The sequence below is a fragment of the Megachile rotundata genome, chromosome 9, assembly GCF_050947335.1.
Source record: "Megachile rotundata isolate GNS110a chromosome 9, iyMegRotu1, whole genome shotgun sequence".
In the NCBI taxonomy this organism is placed as follows: Eukaryota; Metazoa; Arthropoda; class Insecta; order Hymenoptera; family Megachilidae; genus Megachile; species Megachile rotundata.
In genome coordinates this window covers 10,908,374-10,931,594 of record NC_134991.1, presented here as the reverse complement: position 1 = coordinate 10,931,594, position 23,221 = coordinate 10,908,374, and the positions used below count along the sequence as shown (strand labels likewise).

At 36.4% G+C, this 23,221-nt stretch overlaps 1 protein-coding gene across 4 annotated transcripts in view; it reads left to right on the top strand.

The window, feature by feature from the left end:
* LOC100876889 (dystrophin, isoforms A/C/F/G/H) overlaps positions 1-23,221 on the top strand; it is a 758,772-nt gene that overhangs the window by 535,010 nt on the left and 200,541 nt on the right. The gene's annotated exons all lie outside the window — the stretch shown is intronic.

Below are 23,221 nucleotides of genomic sequence, written 5' to 3'. Positions count from 1 at the left end.
TATCGTCTTCGTCGACTCTGCACGGAAGAAAATGTGGATTTCTTAGCGAAAGCGGAACGTATGAGTGGCTGATTTTTCCCGACGACAGAGAAAACGTATTTTGTTGCCGAGTTTCTGGTGGATATACGAGGCAATAGTGACGGAGGAAAAGCAGGTCGACGAGAACCCAACCGAGACGTTAGGCTACCTATATTTTTGCGCTAACGCGTAAACGTCACGGAAATTATGGCGAATAGAACGTGCTATCTTTTATTTATTGTTATTCCGGAGGATATTATAGCGTTTCTTCATTTATTTGCCTAAGGTTCGTTTATTTAGAGAAACATTGACAAAATGCAAGTTAGGGGATTCGAAACGGCGGTTTCTTCGAAATTGTTTCATTTTAGATAGTGTAGAATTGATAGATATTATTTTGGAGAAATTGCATTTTATAAGTGATTTTATACGTGATTTTAGTTAATCTGTAATTCGTTGATCGATACATTAATTAATGATTTAATGGATTGGGAAATTAATTTAATTGGCCGATTAAAAGGTTACATTTAATTTAATTAACCAATTAAACGATTAATGTATTATTTAATTAACCAATTGACTGATTGCAAATATAACTTAATTACATGATTAAACTTAAATTAAAAACTTAATTAACCGATTGTTTGGTTGGAAAATTAATTTAATTGATCGATTGTCCGCTTGGAAAATTAATTTAATTTCGCGATTAAGCGGATGGGAAACTAGAGGATTAGAAAATTAAATACCCAATTAGTGATTAGAATATCAACTTTGTTAACTGTTATAATGACAGTGATACATAGCATTGATATTACATGAAAAATAAAAACTTGTTTAATCCAATGTATATTTTATTGTACAGTGTTTATCACACAATTAATATGTAGCATAATAACAATGATACCTAACCTTGACATCATATAGGAAATAAAAAATTGTCCAGTGTAATATACATTTTAATGTACAGTGTTTATCACACAATTAATCTGTAGCATAATGACAATGCCTAACCTTGACATCATATAAAAAAAAAAATTTTCCAATGTAATGTACAAGTGCAGTGTACAATAATAATTCTACAATTTTGTAAATCAATCATTCTATAATTAATTTGCTTTATAACAAGGATATATAGCCTTTATGTCACATAAAATATACAAGAAAAAATTTGTTCCTTCTAATATAAATTTGACTACAGTGTTGCACAATGCAAATAAATTTGTTAAATTTAATTAACTAAATTAGTTAAATTAGTTAAATTAGTTAAATTAGTTAAATTAGTAAATAATCAATATATTTTGCATAATAACGCTATGCAACATATCACAACACATGCACCATCACATACTTCATCACTTCATACATACTCAATTCCCAAATTATAAATTACATAAATTTTTATCAAAATTAAAACAGCCATTTTCCCATATTTTATTTTTGAAACTATTTAATACAAAACGAGCTTATCATAAGATAAAAAAAAAAATATACTGATCGAATTGAGTAACCTCCTCCTTTTTCGAAGTCGGTTAATGAGAATAGCGTAAGAAATTAAGGGTTACGTTTTGTTCTCGCGAATGCGTTTGTCGCAAGGGCAAACGTTTAACGCCCTCGCCCATAAACTGAGAACCGTTCTGCCCCAGCGTCGGAACTTTTAACTGTTCACGATTAATCGTTTCGCGCGTAAACGTGCCAGCATTAACGCGATCGTAAAAACGTCGATGCGATGAGCCAGGTGGCAGCGTTCAAAAAGAACATCTGGACCGTTCCAGCCGAGGTCGTATCAATAATTTATCCTGAACCATTAACGAGTTCAGGAGCTAATAAAATTAACACAAGAGTCCGTAGCTGTGCTTTTCGACGCATGTACTTCTTGCAAATTTTGTAAATTAGACTCTCGTGAGTAGGATTGGGTTCAAGACCATTTGGCGTTGTGAACATGATACCCTGATACTCTTTATAGAATCAAAATAGTGATACTTTAATTTTGTTACTGTTATAGGTACAAATAGATGAATTGTTTTGATCGAAATATTGATAGAACTCTAATTTTGTTATAATTATAGATACGAATAGGTTTTGAAATTAATAATTGAACTGATGATAACAGTATTTGTATTCAATAGCTGAACTGATAATAATAACTCGAATTTTTACTTGAATTTGTAGCTGAATTATTTCAATTCAGTAGTTGAACTAATAATAATACTATATTTGAATTATTATTTGTAAATTTGATCAGGTTGATTTTTATGTGTTAATAGTTGCAGATGAATACTGGCTGTATTATTCGGTCAATGAAAAAATAATTTTGTTTTTAACATAAAAGTGTTTTGAAATTTTCGTGCGTCAATCTTCGAGTTTGAAAATTTGAAAAATTTTAAGTTTCTAATTTTTCATATACAAGGGTTTTGGTTTCAGAATTTTTAAATGTCCACATATTAAAATTTTCTAAGTTTTCAACTTTTTTAATTTTCTAAATCGCAGTTTTCCCAAATTAAAAATTTCTACCTTTCAGATTTTTTAATTTTCAACTCTGAAACTACTTTTGTAAATTTGCAAATTCCAACATTCAAAATATCAAAATTCAAATATTTTAAATACTCAAGTTATCAAATTTGTTAAACTTCCAAATTTAGTAAATTTTCAAATTTCTCCTACATTTTTACAAATATACAAACTTGCAATTTTCAAGTTCCCAATCTTCTAAACTCCCAAATTTTCAACTAATTTTTCTCAAACTTCTCAAATTCCTATATTTTTTTTCCAAATTCCCAACTGTCCCAAATAAAAATCCTCTATCTCTTAAATAAATTTCCAAAATTCGCTAAGGAAAATCGGATTTGTTCTGGGTTATACTTGGTAGCGAAAGGGGCAACAGTCAGCACGAGTCTCGACGTTATCGCACGGCAGGACGCGCGTACGCAAACATTTTCGTTTAATGCAAATGTAAAACAGGCAAGCAGATATAATGAAGAAGATTACGCGGCATGTGGTCAGCATAGATAACGAAGGCACGAGCCGACTCTCTAGCGCACCTGTACGCGTATGTGTGCACGTGTGTATGGGAAAACGGTGGATCTATGCTAATGCCACCATAACTTTCTATACCGTCATAATCGATGCGTTCCGGCGAGCGCATTAAGGCCGTTCTCGCATCGCGAATCGATAAAAACCACGATCGAAGATCGTGCGTTTTGCACATGATTATAAAAGTTACGTGTTTCGCGTTTAACTTTCACTTCGTAATTATTTTACTCGGTTAAACTTTTATTGATTTGACTAATTAAATGTCTTTAATTAAAAGTTTTATTGGTTTTATAAATAATGAGATTTTATTAATAATGACGATACTAATATAAAATAATGAAATAATTAAGTAAAATATCTATAAAAATAAATTACTCAAACAAAATATTTCCCACCTTCAAAGCTACATTACAGTGTTCATAAAAATCTATTTAAAAATATCTCCATAAATCAATAAAATAAGTCCCTGGACCCCAATATAAATCAATAAATTTCCTCGAACACTACATAAAACAATAAGAAATGAATCACAAACGTTTCATAAGTCTTCAGCTTGTGAGATTTCTCAGAAGTCTTCTGAAGCTGAGGCATCTTTATCACCTTCTTTGTCTGGAGCCCCGAAGAAGCCGGTGTGGTCGGAAGCCGGAAAGGCTTGTGCAATCGAGGAATTTTCGACGGGTTGCCGCGATCCAGGAAATTCCAGCAACGGCAATTAACGGGAAGCACTTTGGTGTGTAGCTGGTGGTCGGATCCAGACAAAGGGAAGATTCGTTGATGGAAGGCACGCGAAAGCTCGGCTGGCAAACATTGTTGCATCCGACCGACGAATTTCCAAAAGGTCTTGTTCGCGGAAATCTCTACCGAATGATAAGCCGCGGGACTTCTTTTCGCTCGTTACTTATCCTCCCGGTTCTCGATCGAGCGTATTTTTACATCATCAATCTCCGTCTTGCGTCCTATCTCGCCAGGTTCTGGCCGAGAACGATTGATGGACGTTTCAATTTTCCACTAGAGTTTATTCAAGCGATCGGGCGAGAGCTGGCTGCCGAGGATTTGTTCGGATACATCAACCTGATCCTTTATCTCGTTCGCGTCTAACTAACGATGATTTTGAGGAAAGCAGAAGCGTTGCCAGAAAGAAATATCGAATCGTATCAACTAAAAGCAAGCATCTCTTGCAGTCTTTTAATTTACCTGCTATATTTTACCAACGAACCGCGTCAGCGTGCCGCCCTTCCAGACGTTTTTCCATCTCCCTAAGTACGAAACGATCCCTGAAAGGGAAACGTGACGGCACTCGCGAATATACAGTCCGCGACAAAATACGTTCCTTTCTTTTTTACGCTTAAAGTTGTCATATAATTCCTTCTTTTTATTTGCAATATTTCTATGTGGTTTTTTATGTTTATATGGACTTTCTGAATCCTCGTTGATTTTCATTAAGGTGAATACGTATTTAATTCGTCACTTGTTTACTTATTTAACTTCAATTTTAATCTCGTAGTAAGTGTACGAAGTTACACTTGTAGGTTTCATGTACTGGTTTATTATCATCACACACTCTTTGGTTGTAGAGTTTAATACTGAACGTACCAATGTATATTTAACTGTAGGTTGAAAGCGAAATAAAAAAGTAAAACAAAGATGAAGTAATATACAGTAATTCCTTATCTTCATAAAAGTGAACACAGGTTTCAGAAAATTTGATGATATTTTTACGTTAATGTGTCAATATGTGGTGTGTGTCAATATATCAACTTCCTTTTGTGATACAACTCAACCTATGATTTTTTCAGTCAGAGTTAATTATTGCTGCAGTGTTAAAACACATAAGAAAAGTTTCAATATCCCGTGTAATTTTGATTTATTTCCTTGATTTTGCGAATTACTAGTATTAAACTTCAAACTCAGTCACTGTGCAAGATTTAAATTTGTACCTAAATTGTAACGTACCTCACGTGTGTGCCACGACATAAGTCAAAGGGTTAACGTTTCTGTACGTGATAACACAATACACACAATAAAAAAAGACAAAACTACATATGCAGCAATATTCAAACACTCGTGTTTGCAAGCTTTCCCTTAAATAGCTTTCATAGTAGTTAACCCCTGAAGAAAGTCTGCAAAAGGTACACACATCGACTGCACGCAAATAGCAAATTAAGCCAGCACTCGTTGGGGCCAGAACTTTTCTTTAATCGCGAAGCACATTTCAGTCTCGGCGACACGAGTCAGGGGACACGTAACGGATCTTGAAGAAGCACGAGCGACATTCGTGATTCATGATGTTACGCAAGCACGACACGGTGCTTTGAAGGACACTCGCGAGTTGCACACGATATTGTAAGTATCGCGAGCGCTTTTAGCGATCGCGCTCAGAAGTTGAAGAGGCCGAAGGAAAAAGCTGGAAAATGGTCGGATAAAGAACGAAGAGAAATTGCCTGCTGTTGTTTCGCGTTTGTCTACGAGGCAGGAATCGTTACATAAGCACCGTCATTATCGTACCGTGGTTATTTTTCACGGTTATTATCGTCGAGGATGACGGCTCGAGGAGACCAACTGGTTCTTGCTACTTTGACAAATCAACCGAACACTCCGTCATTAAACGTCCAGCCCGCAAGCAGATCCGTCGCGGACGATTGTCTGCGATTACAAATGTCATGGCGGTTACGTCGACGAAGGGAGATTAAAACGGGCCGCATGGTCCGGTTATAAATCAAGGGTACGCAGGTGCGTTGCATCGATCAACGGAAATAACGCTGATGTTTGTTCGCCGCTAGCTGATCTGCCGCTTGCCTTTGGAACTGCGAGCCAGAGTGTTCTCCGGAAGGGCATAAGCTGCTCAAATGTACCCTTGAGCCAAATGATACCTGCAATACGTCGTTCTGTAGCAAATCTAAAAATAAACATCTGATACAGGTCTCTATCTCAACGGAGAGGATAGTCGTAGGAAAAAATTGAAAGGCTCCAAATAGGTTGATCAGATGCTTGTAATACGTCATTTGGTAGCAGATCCAAAAAGAACATCTTACACCAGGTTTCAACCCCATATGGTCAAGTGATACTTGCAATACGTAATTCTATAGCATATCCAAAATAACATCTCGTATCAAGTTTCAACCCTACATCTCAGTAGAAGTGTGCGAGATCATAACAGGGAAAAGCGGAAGGGTATAGTCTAATAAGGTGGTCAAATGATACTTATAATACTAGTAGCAAGAAAAAATCGAAATTCCAGTTTTCACCCTGCTCTTCCCATTTAACATCGTACAAAAATTCTGAAAAAATTCTGATACGTTCTAGACATAGTAACTGATATTTCAGAATTTTTTCAGATTTTTTGATCGCGAGCTATAGTTGTGAAAAATGAGAAACCACGAAAAAATCGAGAACGATTTTATTGAAAATATAGAAACACTGCTTTTAGTTTATTATTCTCGAGTTTTTTTTAAATAACTATTCTTGAAGGTGCACCATAGTGAAAGAAATCAAACACCTTTTCTTATACTACTCGAGTTCCCTAGTCATTTTTCACGCGATATACGCTCTTTTTGGAATTTCACGGTAGAACTTCAATTATAGGGTGGACCACAATAAGCGGCTGTTTATGAATCACACTCAGTCGCCTTGGTAATCCATCATTTCACAGCGTTTCCAAGTTACGTTTCCAGGTAACGTTGCTTGACGATCCATCAGCCGACAACGGCAGTTCTTCTATCGGTCTTTCCGAACACCGATCTGCTTTTAGACGTGTCCGCTCTTTGCGTTCACCGTGGTTATTAATAATTTACGCGTCGATTCAAGTGCACGGACCGTGTTGTAACTTACGATGCAGTTCCCGTAGGCGGACGAAAGATTCATTGAACGATATCGAATAATGTTTAATGATTGGGGTCTATAATGGCGCTGCGTTGTGGATCGACCGTAATATTGGTATAATTCTGAATCGGTTATTATTGCAGCTTTTGCTCTTTCTAGGTACAATTGTGTTGGTTGCGCCAATAATCATAGCAGTCGAGGCCCTTATAAAATCAATCGATTAATCAATCAATTGTATTGGAAGTGTATTACATGAAATTTCTTTTAGTTGCAATAGTTGTTAGATAAATATAATCTTGCAAGAAATTTTCATCAATCAAAAAGGTTTCAGATGACTAAACGTTTCCCGATTTTATCTTCGTATTAATCGTTTACGTTCTGTGACTGAATTTGTCATTATCAAGTTACTTAATTATCTCGCGTCTCTAATTGCAGCGTACTGCGTGAATGGTTACATCTGATACATGTTAAACCGTACGAACAAGTAGCACAATGGTGTACAGTACGTCGGACTGTAATTACACGCAGGCTATTTCATAGTCGAAAGATGAACATAATGCGGTGCAGAAAGAGCATGAAATAATAGAATACTTTGATAAGGGAGTATCGCGATAGAATACCAGTTGTATAATAGGGGTCTGTATAGTGGAAGCTCTATTGTGATGCGAAAATCCGATTCTGGTTTTGAAGGTTCAGGAAATACGCAGAGAAATTAGCAAAATATTTAAAATAACGCTGGACAAAATAACGTGAAGTTAAGCAAAAATAATTAATTTGTTTCGAGAATATAACTTAGCTATTTATCGTCGTTTATCAGTGCTGTAGCGTGATTAAAATGAAATCGAATGCAATAAATATACTACGAACTATTTAACGAAATTATAAAATTTATCAAGTTCACTGCTGCAGTTATTATCAAGATTATAAATGGATCTGTGGAAATTGGATCACGGTTTCCATAAATTCAGAAGTATGTTTATATAAGGTACATGAATGCGTTTATAAATTGTATTTATAAATAATCGGTTTAATAAAAGCGCGTTTCCAACGACTGTTACTGGAATATTAAAATAAATCGTATTTAAAATTAACGACCGGTCAATGGAACCATTGACAACGTTAAAAAGGATTTTTCTGCGTACACGTTCGGAACGTGGACAAATTTAATACTGTATAATATTCAAAGGATTACTAATTTCGAAAGCTGCGGAGTGCGGAAATTTGGTCGAACGTTTTCAACCAAAGCGGTTATATTTTTTCGGTAGTGTCCATTTCTGCAAAGCGGTCTGTAATTGTGACCTAATTGCAGAATGAGAGAATTATGCAATTTAATATTATTGTATTAATGTGTTCATAGTGATTGAATAATGGTATTAATGTGCTATTATTACGATTTAATTATTCGCATTTCAATGTGGTTATATTACTGCTCAATTATTCTTATTTGTATTAGTATTTCTGTTATTGTAATATTATTATTATTATTATTATTATTATTATTATATTTAATTCATTATTATATTGCTACACTGATATTTATAGTTCAGTTATTTTATTATAAATTAATATTACTATTCAATTATTCTATGTTAATATATTATATTAATCAAAGTTCGATAATTATTATTATTCTATTACATTAACACAGCTGTTTAATTCTTGATATATTACTGTACTAATCTTACTAATCAATTATTACATTATCATATTGATACTACGTTTAATTCTGATTTCACTATATTAATATTACTACTCAATTATTATTACACGAACATATTAATATCACTATTACAGTTCAGTTACTCTCACGCGACTATTTAATTATTACCAAATCGTTCTTAAATTATTTAATCGAATAATGAAATTGAAAAGAATTCATTAATTGTTTTCAACTGTAAAATCCCATTTAGACATTTAAATAAAATACGTGCGCACATTGCTCGTATCGAATAATCGAATTCTCACAATCGAGAGATTGAAATTCAGGTGTCAGTTTTACGAAGGAATTATTGAATATGGACATTCAACAGAATTATCGAAAGGGCAACAAAGAGATTCACTCGTTTTCATTTGGAAATTTAGCCCTTCCGGAAAGCGGGTAGCTTTCGACGGAGAATGAGTTTGACGTTCGCGAAAATTGAATTATGTCATCGTTACCAATAGAGGCAGTCATTCGCCACGATTTAATACGGAATTATGGAGCGGTAAAACCCGATCGTGCCGTGTCTCCACACTACGGATTATAGCCGCTAACAATCCACCGTGTGATGCGCAACATTTACTCGTTGTAAATCGCGTTAATCATAACGCGGTTTGCCGTGTTAAAATTCCAAATCAGGGACGCGTGCTGTAACCGGTTGAAATTGGCGTCGCGATGCGTCGTCTCGTTTGCCAATTTTCACCTTCGAGCGAAGTTCGCGAACCTTATTTAAAAGTTCATGATTCCAGCCGTGTGCTGCAACTTTCACCGACTACGACAGTACTTGGTTTTTCCATCAAACTTCTCGCGCCTTGTACATAATTTTTAATAAACACAAAATACGTTCTGATTACTGTCACAACGCAAACTTCGGGACTTCGTGGACCAATATTAAATGGTTCTACAATTTTAATCGTTCAACGTCTTGTGAGAAATTAGGTACTTAGAAATGTTTATCGAAGTTTGATGTTGGTTTAAGATGTGATAATTTTGGTTATTATGGAAGTTTCAAATTTTGCTAGTTGTTTGAATGTGGAATAAGTAGATTGAAGTATTGTTTTACTTTATATGGTGATTTGAGGACTTGTGAAGAATATTGGTGATTTGCATGTTTGGGAAATTTGGGATTTTGGAATTTTGGAATTTTCGAATTTCAGGGATTTTGAATTTTGGAATGTTGGAATTTTGGGATTTTGGGATTTTCGAATTTGCGAATTTTGGAATTTTGAGATTTTGGGATTTTGGAATTTTGGCATTTTGGAATTTTGGAATTTTGATATTTTGATATTTTGATATTTTGATATTTTGGAATTTTGGGATTTTGGAATTTCAAAGTTTTTGAGTCTTGGGATTTTGAGATTTTGGAAATTTGGAATTTTGGGAATTTTGAGAATTTGGGGAATTTGGGGAATTTTGGGAAGTTTGGGAAGTTGGGAAATTGATGGAATTTTGGAATTTTTGAAATTTGGGATTTTTGAATTTCAATGTTTTTGAATTTTGGAATTTCGGAACTGCGGAATATTGGAATTTTAAATTTTAGAATTTTGAGAATTTGAGGAATTTTTGATTTTTGGAATTCTCATACTTAGAAATCGCCGTAGCTTAAATTTGCAAAAATCCAAATTTTCAGATTTCGCCATCTTTAAGTCCCTAGAACTTCAAATTTGTAAGTCCACAAATATACATATCTCTAATCCCTAAATCTACAAATTTCCAAATCTCAATATTCTTAACCTTCAAATCCCTCAATTCCCAAAAACTATCTTCAAATCCCTAGATAACAAATCTTATAATTAAAATCCGTATCTTCCACTATCCTCAAATCCCTCTTAAAGAAACTTTATCCCAATATCAGTATCCAAAAAAAAATAATTGGCGGACAGAAAAAAGTTTTCCCCGACAATTGAAAAGTCCCCAGACAATTGAACAGAGCCAGGCACGTTTGCGGTGTAAAAGTCAAACGGTCGTCAACGTTCGTGACCATAGAAGTGACAGGGTTGACTAACTGGAACCGCGGACATCAACACCTCTCCCGGTATCCCCCTGTTGATCGACAGATACGTCGAGCGCGGAGGGTCGCTGGCCAGTTAGTGGACGGCCGCAATGTAATCATTTGCGGTGTCGGAATGGACGCACCCTCTGTTTCTCTCTCACCCCTTCGATAGAGGGTAGCCACCGCTTCTTGACGCTGCCAAATCCTCCCTCCTGCTCCCTCCGGATCGACTATCCGTACCGGCTGTTAATAGGGGTTGAGGATCCTCTCCGAGTAGCCGCCTGAAGCGCGTGCGGTCGTCTACGCTTCGATATAGTGCCGTGTCTACGATGCAATTGCAATTATGCGTCCAGAAATTGTAGGAGGATCATGAATCTTCGACCATTGATGGATTGTGGCCGCTGGATAGGAATTTACTTGTTAACTCGATGAAAGAGGTATACGTATTCTGTTAATCAGATTTTGCGAGATAATTCGCGGACCCGTTATGCGGTTGAACCTTGTATATTCTATTGCCGTATTATATAAACGTCGGTTTGATTAGCACGTGTTTGATTATCACGTTGTAATTTTTTACGCGTTCAGTTGCTTATTCATTAGATTATTTACGTGGTAATTCGATACGTGTATTTGTAAGATCGCCACGCGTTATATTACCACACGTTAGATCACCACGCTGGAGATCACCACGTGTTAAATTACCACGCGTTATATTACCACACGTTAGATCACCGTTCTGGAGAGCACCACGTGTTAAATTACCACACGTTAGATCACCATGCTGGGGATCACCACGTGTTAAATTACCACGCGTTAGATCACCGTGCTGGAGATCACCACGTGTTAAATTACCACACGTTAGATCACCGTGCTGGAGATCACCACTTGTTAAAATACCACGCGTTATATTACCACACGTTAGATCACCATGCTGGAGATCACCACGCTGGAGATCACCACGCGTTATATTACCACACGTTAGATCACCATGCTGGAGATCACCACGTGTTAAATTACCACGCGTTATATTACCACACGTTAGATCACCGTCCTGGAGATCACCACGTGTTATATTACCACACGTTAGATCACCATGCTGGGGATCACCACGTGTTAAATTACCACGCGTTATATTACCACACGTTAGATCACCATGCTGGAGATCACCACGTGTTAAATTACCACGCGTTAGATCATTGTGCTGGAGATCACCACGTGTTAAATTACCACGCGTTATATTATCACACGTTAGATCACCGTCCTGGAGATCACCACGTGTTAAATTACCACACGTTAGATCACCGTACTGGAGATCACCACGTGTTAAATTACCACGCGTTTTATTTCCACACGTTGGATTATCTACAAATTACAAATGAATAAATTCTACAACTACTAATTCAAGTGCTTAAAATTAAAATTCCAAGATTTACTGTTTTCGCAAATCTTTCATTCCCCAAACATTGCTTATATTATACAAATAGGCAAACGTTTCACCAAATTCTCCAGACCTTCCCAAAATTATAATACATTGTATAGTATAAACAACAAAACATCCTAAGTTACAACAATAAATTATTCAAATTTGTTCCAAAGTTTCAACCAACCCCAAAATCACTACTTCCATAGCAACGCCCCCAAAAAGAAACTTGTACTCTTCCTACATTTCTCCCGCAAAAAATCTCTCTTACAGATCTGAAACAAATTGCATTCCCCGTATCCACGGTTCCAGATATCACCAATGATTGATGCTTGGTGCACGGACGTTTCAGAGCCGGGCTGTGTTTGCCCGAAGCTCGTGCGATCGTTTGCGCCGCGAACCGATAGGGCTGGATCGGATCCGTCGGTGCAGTTGCAATTATGCACCGAGGAATTGCACTTGGCCCGAGGCGATGCATCATCGAGATCGGTCCGACGGAAACTACAGCCGGAGAAATGTTGAGATAATAGTATTGATAAATCGAGGATCGATCGAAGGGTGCTTTATATCGGCTGTAGGAGGACGGTGTTCATTATCCGGAACGGAGGTTGTCGCAATTGATCGCGAGCCACGATTAACGACGCCCGAAGAACGATATCGTGGCCCTGCATGAATTTCGCGTCCACTTAACATGGCAATGAATTTCCCGCGACATTGACGACCGTTCGTTTTTCACACTTTTGCGCCTTTACACGCGCACACGGTGTTACCCCTATGAAATTTATCGAAACGCATCCACTCGTCAAGTACGCCGCTCGCAATTTCGTTAGCGATTTTAACTGCATCGTTTAACCGGCCAACGCTGATGCTATTATCGTGCCGTGTTGTTGCGATATCGCACACGATTAATCGACCGTTCTACCCTCGGACTATTTCGCCAGATTATTTGCGCGTGACATGTTGTCGTGTAGTTTTTTCGCTGTAAGATTTCGGTGAAACGTGTCGGTCATAGCGCGGGAGATATATTGCCGCGCGATATATTATCATGCATTGTATTTACCATGTGTTATATCGCCTCACGTTTCATCACCACGCGTTATATTACCACATGTTTTATCGCTTCGCACTATATCACCACGTATTGTATTTACCACGCGTTATATTGCCACACGTTACATCGCCACGCGTCATATAACCACGCATTATATTACCACATGTTTTATCGCCTTGCGCTATATCACCACGCGCTGTACTATCGCGCGTTATATTGCCACGTGTTGGGTCACCACGCGTCATATTACCATGCGTTATATTGCCACATATATTGTCACGAGCTGTATCACCACTTGTTATATTGTTACGCGTTATATAACCACGCATTATATTACCACATGTTTTATCGCCTTGCGCTATATCACCACGCGCTGTACTCTCACGCGTTATATTGCCACGTGTTATATTGCCACGTGTTGGGTCAGCACGCGTTATATTACCATGCGTTATATTGCCACATATTATATTGTCACGAGCTGTATCACTACTTGTTATATTGTTACGCGTTATATAACCACGCATTATATTACCACATGTTTTATCGCCTTGCGCTATATCACCACGCGCTGTACTCTCACGCGTTATATTGCCACGTGTTATATTGCCACGTGTTATATTGCCACGTGTTGGGTCAGCACGCGTCATATTACCACGCGTTATATTGCCACATATTATATTGTCACGAGCTGTATCACCACTTGTTATTTTGTTACGCGTTATATAACCACGCATTATATTACCACATGTTTTATCGCCTTGCGCTATATCACCACGCGCTGTACTCTCACGCGTTATATTGCCACGTGTTGGGTCACCACGCGTCATATTACCATGCGTTATATTGCCACATATTATATTGTCACGAGCTATGTCATCACTTGTTATATTGTTACGCGTTATATTACCACATATCAGATTACCACGCATTAGGTTACGATGCGTCGTATTTCCACGTGTTATATCGCCACACGTTACATTGCCACGCTTCGTATTACCACGCCTTGTATTGCTATGTGTTATATCTTCACACGTTAGATTACTATGTCTTATATTACCACGTGTTAGTTCATCATGCATTATATTGCCACGCATTAAACACTTGTTATATTGCCTTGCGCTAAATCATCACGAGTTGCGCCGTCACACAGAATATTTAATTGCGTATCATCAACAATCATTGCATCGTGTATATCTAACTGGCAGGTCACATGAATATCCTTCTTCACTTTCATCCTACAATATAACAAGATTTCACTACACATAATCATAAATTTAAATAATCGTGAATTTTGCACAAAGTTCAAACTCCATAAAGTTTCGGATCAAAGATCCGTAATGAAATGTTAAGCTTCCTGTAACCACTCTTGATTAAGATTGCTCTGTAAAATTTGACTTCTTTCACTTCCGTTTTTGAACCTCGAAATGGGTGACAGTAATCCAGACTCTTTGAACTTGCACCAACCTAATTCAAACTCCGAGGAAGTTTTCATCAAAGATTTTTCGATGACGAGGTTCTACCTTTCATCCTTTAGTACGTCACTTATAAATTTGAAGTCGCCAGGTCTTTCAGCCATCAAATTTTCTACTTTCACAGATTTTTCCATGGTATTTCACTGAAGTCCGCAAGTAGGTCCTTCATCTCCGAATGACAATATTTCGATATCCGTTCCCGAGTTTGGCCTTTTATATCTAGTTTTCTTCATTTATTTGAGGTCTTACGGTTCTCTGAATCCGTAGAAATCAATGTGGTAGAACTTTATGTTATCTTCAAGGTAGAACTTGTCCAATGTTCATGAAAAGGATGGTCTTCGTTTTGGCGGGAAGCCAGAGATGATCTCTGCGGTTGGTCATCTTCGCTAATAGCAAAGGGGACGATCTTTTCGACCATTCAAAACATCTCTGCTAGTTTTCTCCACTGTTTTTGACAATTTTTATTGCATGTGGTAACGTTATATTACAGATTTAGTCATTGGTTGCAAATTTATTACGGTTTTTATTATCGAAAGTTTCCTGAGTTGTGGGAGTTTGTGTGCTTTTGAGAGTAGTTGGAATTTTGGAAATTTTTAGAATTTTCGAATCTCAAGGTTTGGAAATTTGAGAAATTTGGTATTTCAGATTTTGGGGAATTTGGGAGTTGAAAATTGTTATATTTGGACATTTAATAATTTGAGGACTTATTTTGAAACTTGAGGCTTTGGACATTTGAGAATTTGGGATTTCAGAGGTTGAAAAATTTAAGAATCTAGAAAATTAGGGAGTCTAGAATTTGAGGATTGTTAGAAATTTTATAGAGTTTAGGAATTGTAGAAATTTTTTAAATTTGAGGAATTTTTGAGATTTCAAGAATATTAGGAATTTTAGGCATTTTAGAACTGTTAGGAATTATAAGGAATTTGAGGATTGCTAGAAATTTTATAGAGTTTACGAATTGTAGAAATTTTTTAAATTTGATGTATTTGGAGAATTTTAAGAATTTCAGGGATATTAGGAATTTTTGAGATTTCAAGAATGTTAGAAATTTTAGGAATTTTAGAACTGTTAGGAATTATAAGGATCTTAGGGATTTTACATTTGATATTTATATTAATGTTGATAATTTTGAAGTTTGATATTTAGGATTTTTTTACATGTCAGCGATGGTTATTAGAGAATTTTGAATTTATGAATTTAGAAATTCGAAGCGTAAAAAGTCAAAAGCTAGTGCACTAATATCATTCAAAAATTTATCTGCAATTAATAAAATTCAATAAAACCTCATCACTTCTCTAAAACTACTTATCACCACATAAAAAATAGAATTCAACCTAAAACATCTCAGAAGTAACACCACATGATTATTCCGAAAATCAAGGTTATACCCTAATTTATAAATTACGTTTGAATTACGACCTAACTACACCGTGTCAAACACAAATACACTGATTTATTCGTTTCTCTCGCCAGAAATTTCCGGCCGAAATTATAATGAATCCCGTTTTGATTTACAGTTCTACCCAGAACATAATCTCTGTCAGCGCATCCGAACACTCGGAACGATAACGCTTTTTCGATAACTCATTTACGAACGAAACGAACGCTTCCAATGCTTCCAGAGCACTGTTCGGGACAATAATGAGCTTCCGTGGTTCTCGCAAATGCAAAATAAAACGCAAAACTCGAATAGATATTGAATAAACCGCATTGCCGAGGACGGGTATCGTTTTTTAATCCCCGTTCGATGGAAGCTCCTTAACATTTTCCAGTATCAACATAATTCCTGTCGGATCGTGTCCCAAATTCCCGTTGGCGAGTATCGGTCCACACTGCTATCGATTTTTTTCCACCGTTGTGGAAATTTCGCAACAGCGTAAGCTGCTCTCGAGCTTTATCTCGAGCCTGCTGCGTCCAACCCCTGCGATTGTTTCATCGAATTTCCGGCGGAGCTTGGCGCGTGAAATTCGGCCCACGGCGGCCGACCAACTGCGAAATTCTTCATATTTCCTAGGTGCAAAATGGGCGATAATTGAAACGTCTGTAGACGAGGAAAATGTCCTCGAAGAAAACGAGGGTTGCCAGATTTAAGCGTAGAAGGTGGAACGGAAGAGTACAGTCAGGAACAAATTTTACTTACCTAATCAGGAACAAGGATTACCTAAAATGTGATGGTCGAGAGACAGCTATTCAGGGAATGTTTATTTCGAGACGCAAAATAAACGTTAATTAAACATTTGGGTAATTGTGAATGAAGGAAATATTCTCGAAGAAAGATGACATTGGGGGTCGCCGTATTTGAACGTGGAAATACAGGGTGTCTCACAACTTGTGTAACTCCCGGAAAGGGGTGGTAGAGGACGTAATTCTGAATAAGATTTTCCTTTGCGAAAATGGGGTGCGACGCTTCGTTTTTGAATTATTAAGCAAAAACACGGACCAATCAGAGCGTGAGGATTACGCCCAGTCGGCCATTATGCTCGAAGGCGTCGCTCTCGCGACTGCGCGCCGTGATTGGCGCCGAATCCTCGCGCTCTGATTGGTTCGTGTTTTTCTTTAATAACTCAAAAACGAAGCTTCAAACCCCATTTTCGCAAAGGGAAATCTTGTTTAGAATCGCGTCCTCTACCACCCCTTTCCAGGAGCTACACGAGTTGTGAGACACCCTGTAGAACGAAAGAGTATAGTTACTAAACTATACTCTTATAAATATTATAAACTTTGTGAATTTGAAAATTTAGAAATTTGAAGACTTTAAAATGTAAAAATTTAGAGACCCACAAATTTTGAAACTGCCAAATTGCAAAATTTAAAAATATAGAAATGTAAAAATTTCAAAATCTGAAGAAAGAACTTGCAACCGAGTGTACGTTGCAGAAGGGTGCTCTGTGAAGGAATTACAGCGACTGGCTGGCAATTATACCGTAATATTATAACGCAATTAAACGAGACGCCTCGACAGGATAAAATTAGAAAATTGTAATCTAATACTACCGCATCTTCAGGTTTAATGAATCAACTTTAGTCTGAACGTTTGTCTGGGTACTAAAATTGCAGACAAATTCAATGGAAAGTACAATATATTTACTTTAAACAATAATTTAGAGTAGAAGACTTTTCGATTACTTTGGAACATAATTATTCATAACATCGAGTAAATTTTCTGTACGTGTAATTAACAGTTGATTTTTAGAGATATTCGCTGAAATTTTCTGAATAGACATTCTCTGAGATATTCGCTAAAATTTGTGTAAATACATACAGTAATTATAATAAATAACCAATAACATATAGAAATCTCAAATAAGTAAATATAACATACAACGATCTCAAGCGGATAAATGTAACAACCTCAAATATTAATATAACATAAATATATAAATACAACATAAATATAACAATCTAAAATAAATAAATGTAACAATCTGAAGTGAATAAACGAAGAAAAATAACAGTACAGTCGATACGACTAAAAGAGGGAATAAAAAGATGAATCCAAGTGCAGCGAAAATAGAGATAATAAAAATGAAAGAGGAACGTTTGAAGAATCTCTTCGATACCGATCGCCATCCATCATATCGTCGCTCCCTCTCCACCGATCCATTTTGTGGCGCAATAACGTCAAGCTTTGAGCTCGATGTAACATTTTCAAGCACAAGGCTCTCGTACACTTAATTAATTACCGTTCCAGACCCTCTTTTCTCGTCTAGTCGTGTGACGAAGACGGTCCTCTTCACGATCTCCGCTTGAAGAATGAACGTACACAATCATTCATCGCGATAACGGGGCGATCCATTTCTGAAAAAGGGTTTTAATTAACGCCCGAGCGGCTCGGAAATTCATTAAAGTTTCCGCAAAAGAAAACGCCAACGAAACCGCGTTCCTCGTCCGGGAACTTTAAAGAAAAGCGTATCGTGTCTCGGATACTCGTTGTTTAATATATGCCACGAACATTTCGCCAAGTTTCGCGGTTTAAAGGAATTGTTTCGCCTCGTGTATAGTTACCCGTAATCGATAACTGTAGCATAGGAAGATCGAGAAGAATAATTATGCGTTGCATTATCCACAATATTTAATGACGATTAGACGACACGAGGCACTCTGAAGTACCTAAATATTAGAACTTCAAAATTCAAAATTGTTTGATCGAAACGCGTTACATCGGTATAGAATCGTTCGTCGTTCATGGAAAAGCAATTCTTGATGCTCGAAGAGATTCCATGTTTGTTTGTGTCGAAATGAAAGGTGCACATGATGGAGGATAGATGTATATGTCGTAGCATCGGCAATATTTAGTAACAATTCAACGACGCGAGGAATTTCATATCGTTTCAAGTACAAATATTTATAATTAGACTGTAGGTGGAATAATGGAACCAATATGCGCTTCCTATTTATATTTAAGGACGTCCCAAACTGAATGAATGCGCGTCTACATGAGCAACCTTGTGTCTATTTCATGTCTATCTGTCTTATTGTTCATTTCACAGGATGAAGGATCCGTGTGGACATATGCCACGAACATTTCGCCAAGTTTCGCGGTTTAAAGGAATTGTTTCGCCTTGTCATGTATAGTTTACCCGAAATCGATATCTGCAGCTGTTTCGTTATAGGAAGAATGTTCATTGTTCGTGAAGAATAATTATGTGTCGCAGTGTCCACAATATTTAATGACGATTAATGACGCACTCTGAAGTACCTGAATATTAGGACTTCAAAATCCTAATTTGAAGTCCTAATATTTATAAGTGGACTGTAGGTCGAATAATTGTATGACACCATGTTCTTTCTTATTGTTAATGATGTCCCAAACTGAACGACTGTGTCTATATGTATCCGATGTTCCGAAGCGAACAACGTGTCTATGTATCCGATGTTCCGAAGTGAACAACCTCGTGTCTATTTCGTGTCTATCTGTTCGATTGCTTATTTCACAAGATGAAGTCTCGGCGTGGACGTGGAATTTTGACGAACAAGGCTGAGGGACAGTTCCTGATTTCTATTGGATACAAATTAGGGTAGAAATCCGAGTGACGTGTACGGTGGGTCTGTTCCCCAAAAAGTGACCGTAGCAAGTAGTAAAACCAAGCAATATCGCGACACGAAGAGGAAACTGCAAGGAACTCTACTACTAAGATTAAGGGTTCTGGTAACCAGATAGGATGTCACTCCTTGTGTGTTCTTACTGCTGCGAGTAAAGAACCTATTGGAAGAACCTATTTTGATCTTGGAATTTTCCTAGTTTCCAAGTTAGAAATTTTAAAACTTTAAGATCTGATAATTTGGAGAAATGGTAATTTTGTAATTTAGGAATTTGTAAGTTTAGCTAGTTGAAAATTTAACAATTTGAGAGTTGAAAAATTTGGAAATTTGAATATTTGGGAATCTTGCAATGTTAGAAACTCATAATTTTTTTTATTTTTAAATTTAGAATTTCTAACAACTAGATTTGAATAATAATGAACTATAAATACTCGATGGGTAACGACTCCGTGTGCGTTATTGCCGCTGCGAAAACCTATTAATTTGATCCTAAGGTGTCCAGAGAAAAATGATCTATTATCACATCGGTAGAGACTTTAATCGTTTAATCCTCTCGCTGTGGTATTGTATTCTAAGATTCTATAATTAAAATGCTGTTTAACTGCAATCACTTTGCAAAGCTTCTCATCGACGTTCGCGAGCGACAAGTTTGCGGATTAAGGTTGAAAAGGTGGCGAAAGCTCGAAGATCGAGGACAATCCTGGCCGGCTGAAAGCTTTAGAGTTCAAGGTACAAGATCGATACTTGCAATGTACAAAAGGCTGAAAGGTTAAAAGCACGAAACTCGCGTGTTAAACTTTTCTACTGTACTCTTCCGTGAAGAATTCTTTTTTTTAACGCCGAGTTCGAGTGCCTTTTTCACCCTCGCTTGGGTAGCAAGACACACATATTTTCCTTGGAATATTGTGTGTCCTTGGTACGCGATTGATTGGTCTTTTTGGCGGGGTTTGATTGTGTATCGATTCGATCATGTTTGAGTTTTAATTATTTTGTACATAGTTGCATGACATAGATCAACAAATCATGTACATTTTGTGCTGTGGGAATTTTTGAAGTTGTTAAGTCTGGAATCTGAGACTTGAGACTTCAAAAGTCTAAAAAATTAAAAACTTTGAAATTTGAAAATTTGCTTTTAGTTCAAAATTCATGAATTTTATAATAATTTGGCTATTTTAAATTTTAATATTTATATTAATACGTGACATCAACGATCTCAACGCTAAACCATTAGCTTAGAGTACACACTTCGAAATTAAAAATGAACCTCAAATATACATAAACAAATGAGAGAACATAAATCAGTATACACTCCAATTTTTTATCCCGACAAAAATCAACATCGATATCTGAAAAAGCACCACAACAAATCTTATATCTTAAAAACCTCCAATGAGATCGGCAAAGATCAACGCCGATTTCAAGAGAACCAACAATTTTTTTAAGCTCGAAGTAGAAAATTAGCAAAAATATAATTTCACCTCTCATAATTTCAATCCCAAAAAGTCCCTCGATCCCATCTTAAAAATTTCTGAAATTTATTTATGCGTAAGAAGAGATTATTGTTGAGGATTAATAAGAGCAGTTTACGAGGACGAGAATGATTAACGGAATAAAACGTTGCCGGCTGTTTATGGGGTCTGTGGTGGTTGAACGAATAAAAAGCTTGCACGAAGGGATTACGTAAACTCGGTCGCGTTTCTCTAACACGAGGATCAGAGATTCAATCTTGTCTGCAACTCCAGCACGAGCTCTCCTAGTTATTCTATTTTAGTCTCCAAGGATCGGAACACGAAACACCGCTGCAGCTAATTACGAGCGTAATGAAGAGTATGAATACAAATTAAAATTTGCACGAGTGTTTCCCCTTTATTTTATAAACCGCCTGCCTCCGGCACGAGTACGTGCAGGATTATACAAATGTTTCAGAGGTGGCTGGGTCGATACTGGCCACTAACGCAGCCTCGTACGACGAAAAACGCGATAAAATACTATCATGTCTTTCTGTTTCAAGTGTATCAATGTTTGGTAATAATAATATATTCATTGGTTTATTCGGTATGTCTGCGAAGAAACAATTGTTACTCTTTTGACTGTACTTTTTTGGATTCGTTCTGTATTGTTGGTGCAACAGTTTAAGCGTGGAAACATAGGAGAGTTGAGGAGTTACGAGTTTGTTCATTTGAGGATTTGGAATTTTGGATGGGTGGGTAATTGAATATTTGAGTATTTCAAAATTTGAAGATTTTTAGGTTTAGGAGTATGATAGTTTTTATAGTTAGAAATTTGGGAGTTCAAGAATTTGGAAATTTCAGGATTTGGAAATGTACGAGTTTTCGGGTGTAGAAGTTTCAGAATTGGAGAATTTGGATATTTGAAAATTTGATCATTTGGTAATTGGATAATTGAGTAATTTGGGAATTTGGGAATTTGGGAATTTGGGAATTTGGGAATTTGGGAATTTGGGAATTTGGGAATTTGGGAATTTGGGAATTTGGGAATTTGGGAATTTGGGAATTTGGGAATTTGGAATTTGGGAATTTGGGAATTTGGGAATTTGGGAATTTGGAATTTAGGAATTTGAGAATTTGAGAATTTGGGAATTTGAGAGTTTGGAAATTTGAGAATTTGAGAATTTGAGAATTTGAAAATTTGAGAATTTGAGAATTTGAGAATTTGAGAATTTGAGAATTTGAGCATTTGGAAATTTGGAAATTTGGAAATTTGAAAATGTCTGGACTTCGCAATTTAGGAATTTGGAATCGTGAGAATTTCGGGCTTTGAAAGTTTCCAAATTTTTACACATGAAAATTTGACAGTTTTAAAATATGAAAAATTTAATATTTGAAAATGTGAGAACTCTGGAACTTCAGAACATCATAAGTATCATTTTATAACGTATGTATATAGGTTTTTCATAATTTAGATACTGAGAAACATAAATATTTGATAATTTTCAAAGTTTACCCATTCCTCTTCTTTTTCACAAGAAAATGTAAAATAGAAAATCTCCTATAATTTCCTATCTTGCAATAATCTATATAGTGAAGCACAGCACAGTAGTGAAACTATTTACCCCTTTCGCTACCAAGGACGAGATATCTCATCAACGTGACATTAATGTAGTTCCACAGACGTGATATCAATCATCACAATGTTGCTTATGCAACACCGTGAAGAGATATATCGCATGTCTGTTTTAGAATGCATCCGTTCTCATTATTGATCGGAACTAAACAAATCTAATAATGCATCTTGTACAAAGTATAAAACGCATTATTCTCATAAATACACATTTCTTCTAAAAGATATTCCTATATTCTTTCGTTCGTAATGAAGTTTTAAAAAATTTTTAAATTGCAAAGTCCGTTTCTATGCAACCCTTAAATATAGTTTGAAGAATATCTTTGAAAAAAGGTATAACATTCCGTAAAAAGGTAAAATATTGCGTTTTGGAATCTTAGAATTATAAATTCATTTTGAACATTTTTGAATACCAAACATCTACTGTCCTTGTCTCTTCGGACCAAAAGCAACATGAAATAATTAAGAACATTTATAGTGTATTAATTTTTCGCTAATGTTATTTCTTGCAGTGCATATTACAGTGAGAGGATTAGATCTCAGTATAAGTTTTCAGTGATACAATAGTTTAATAGTTTTTCGTTCCATTAGACACATT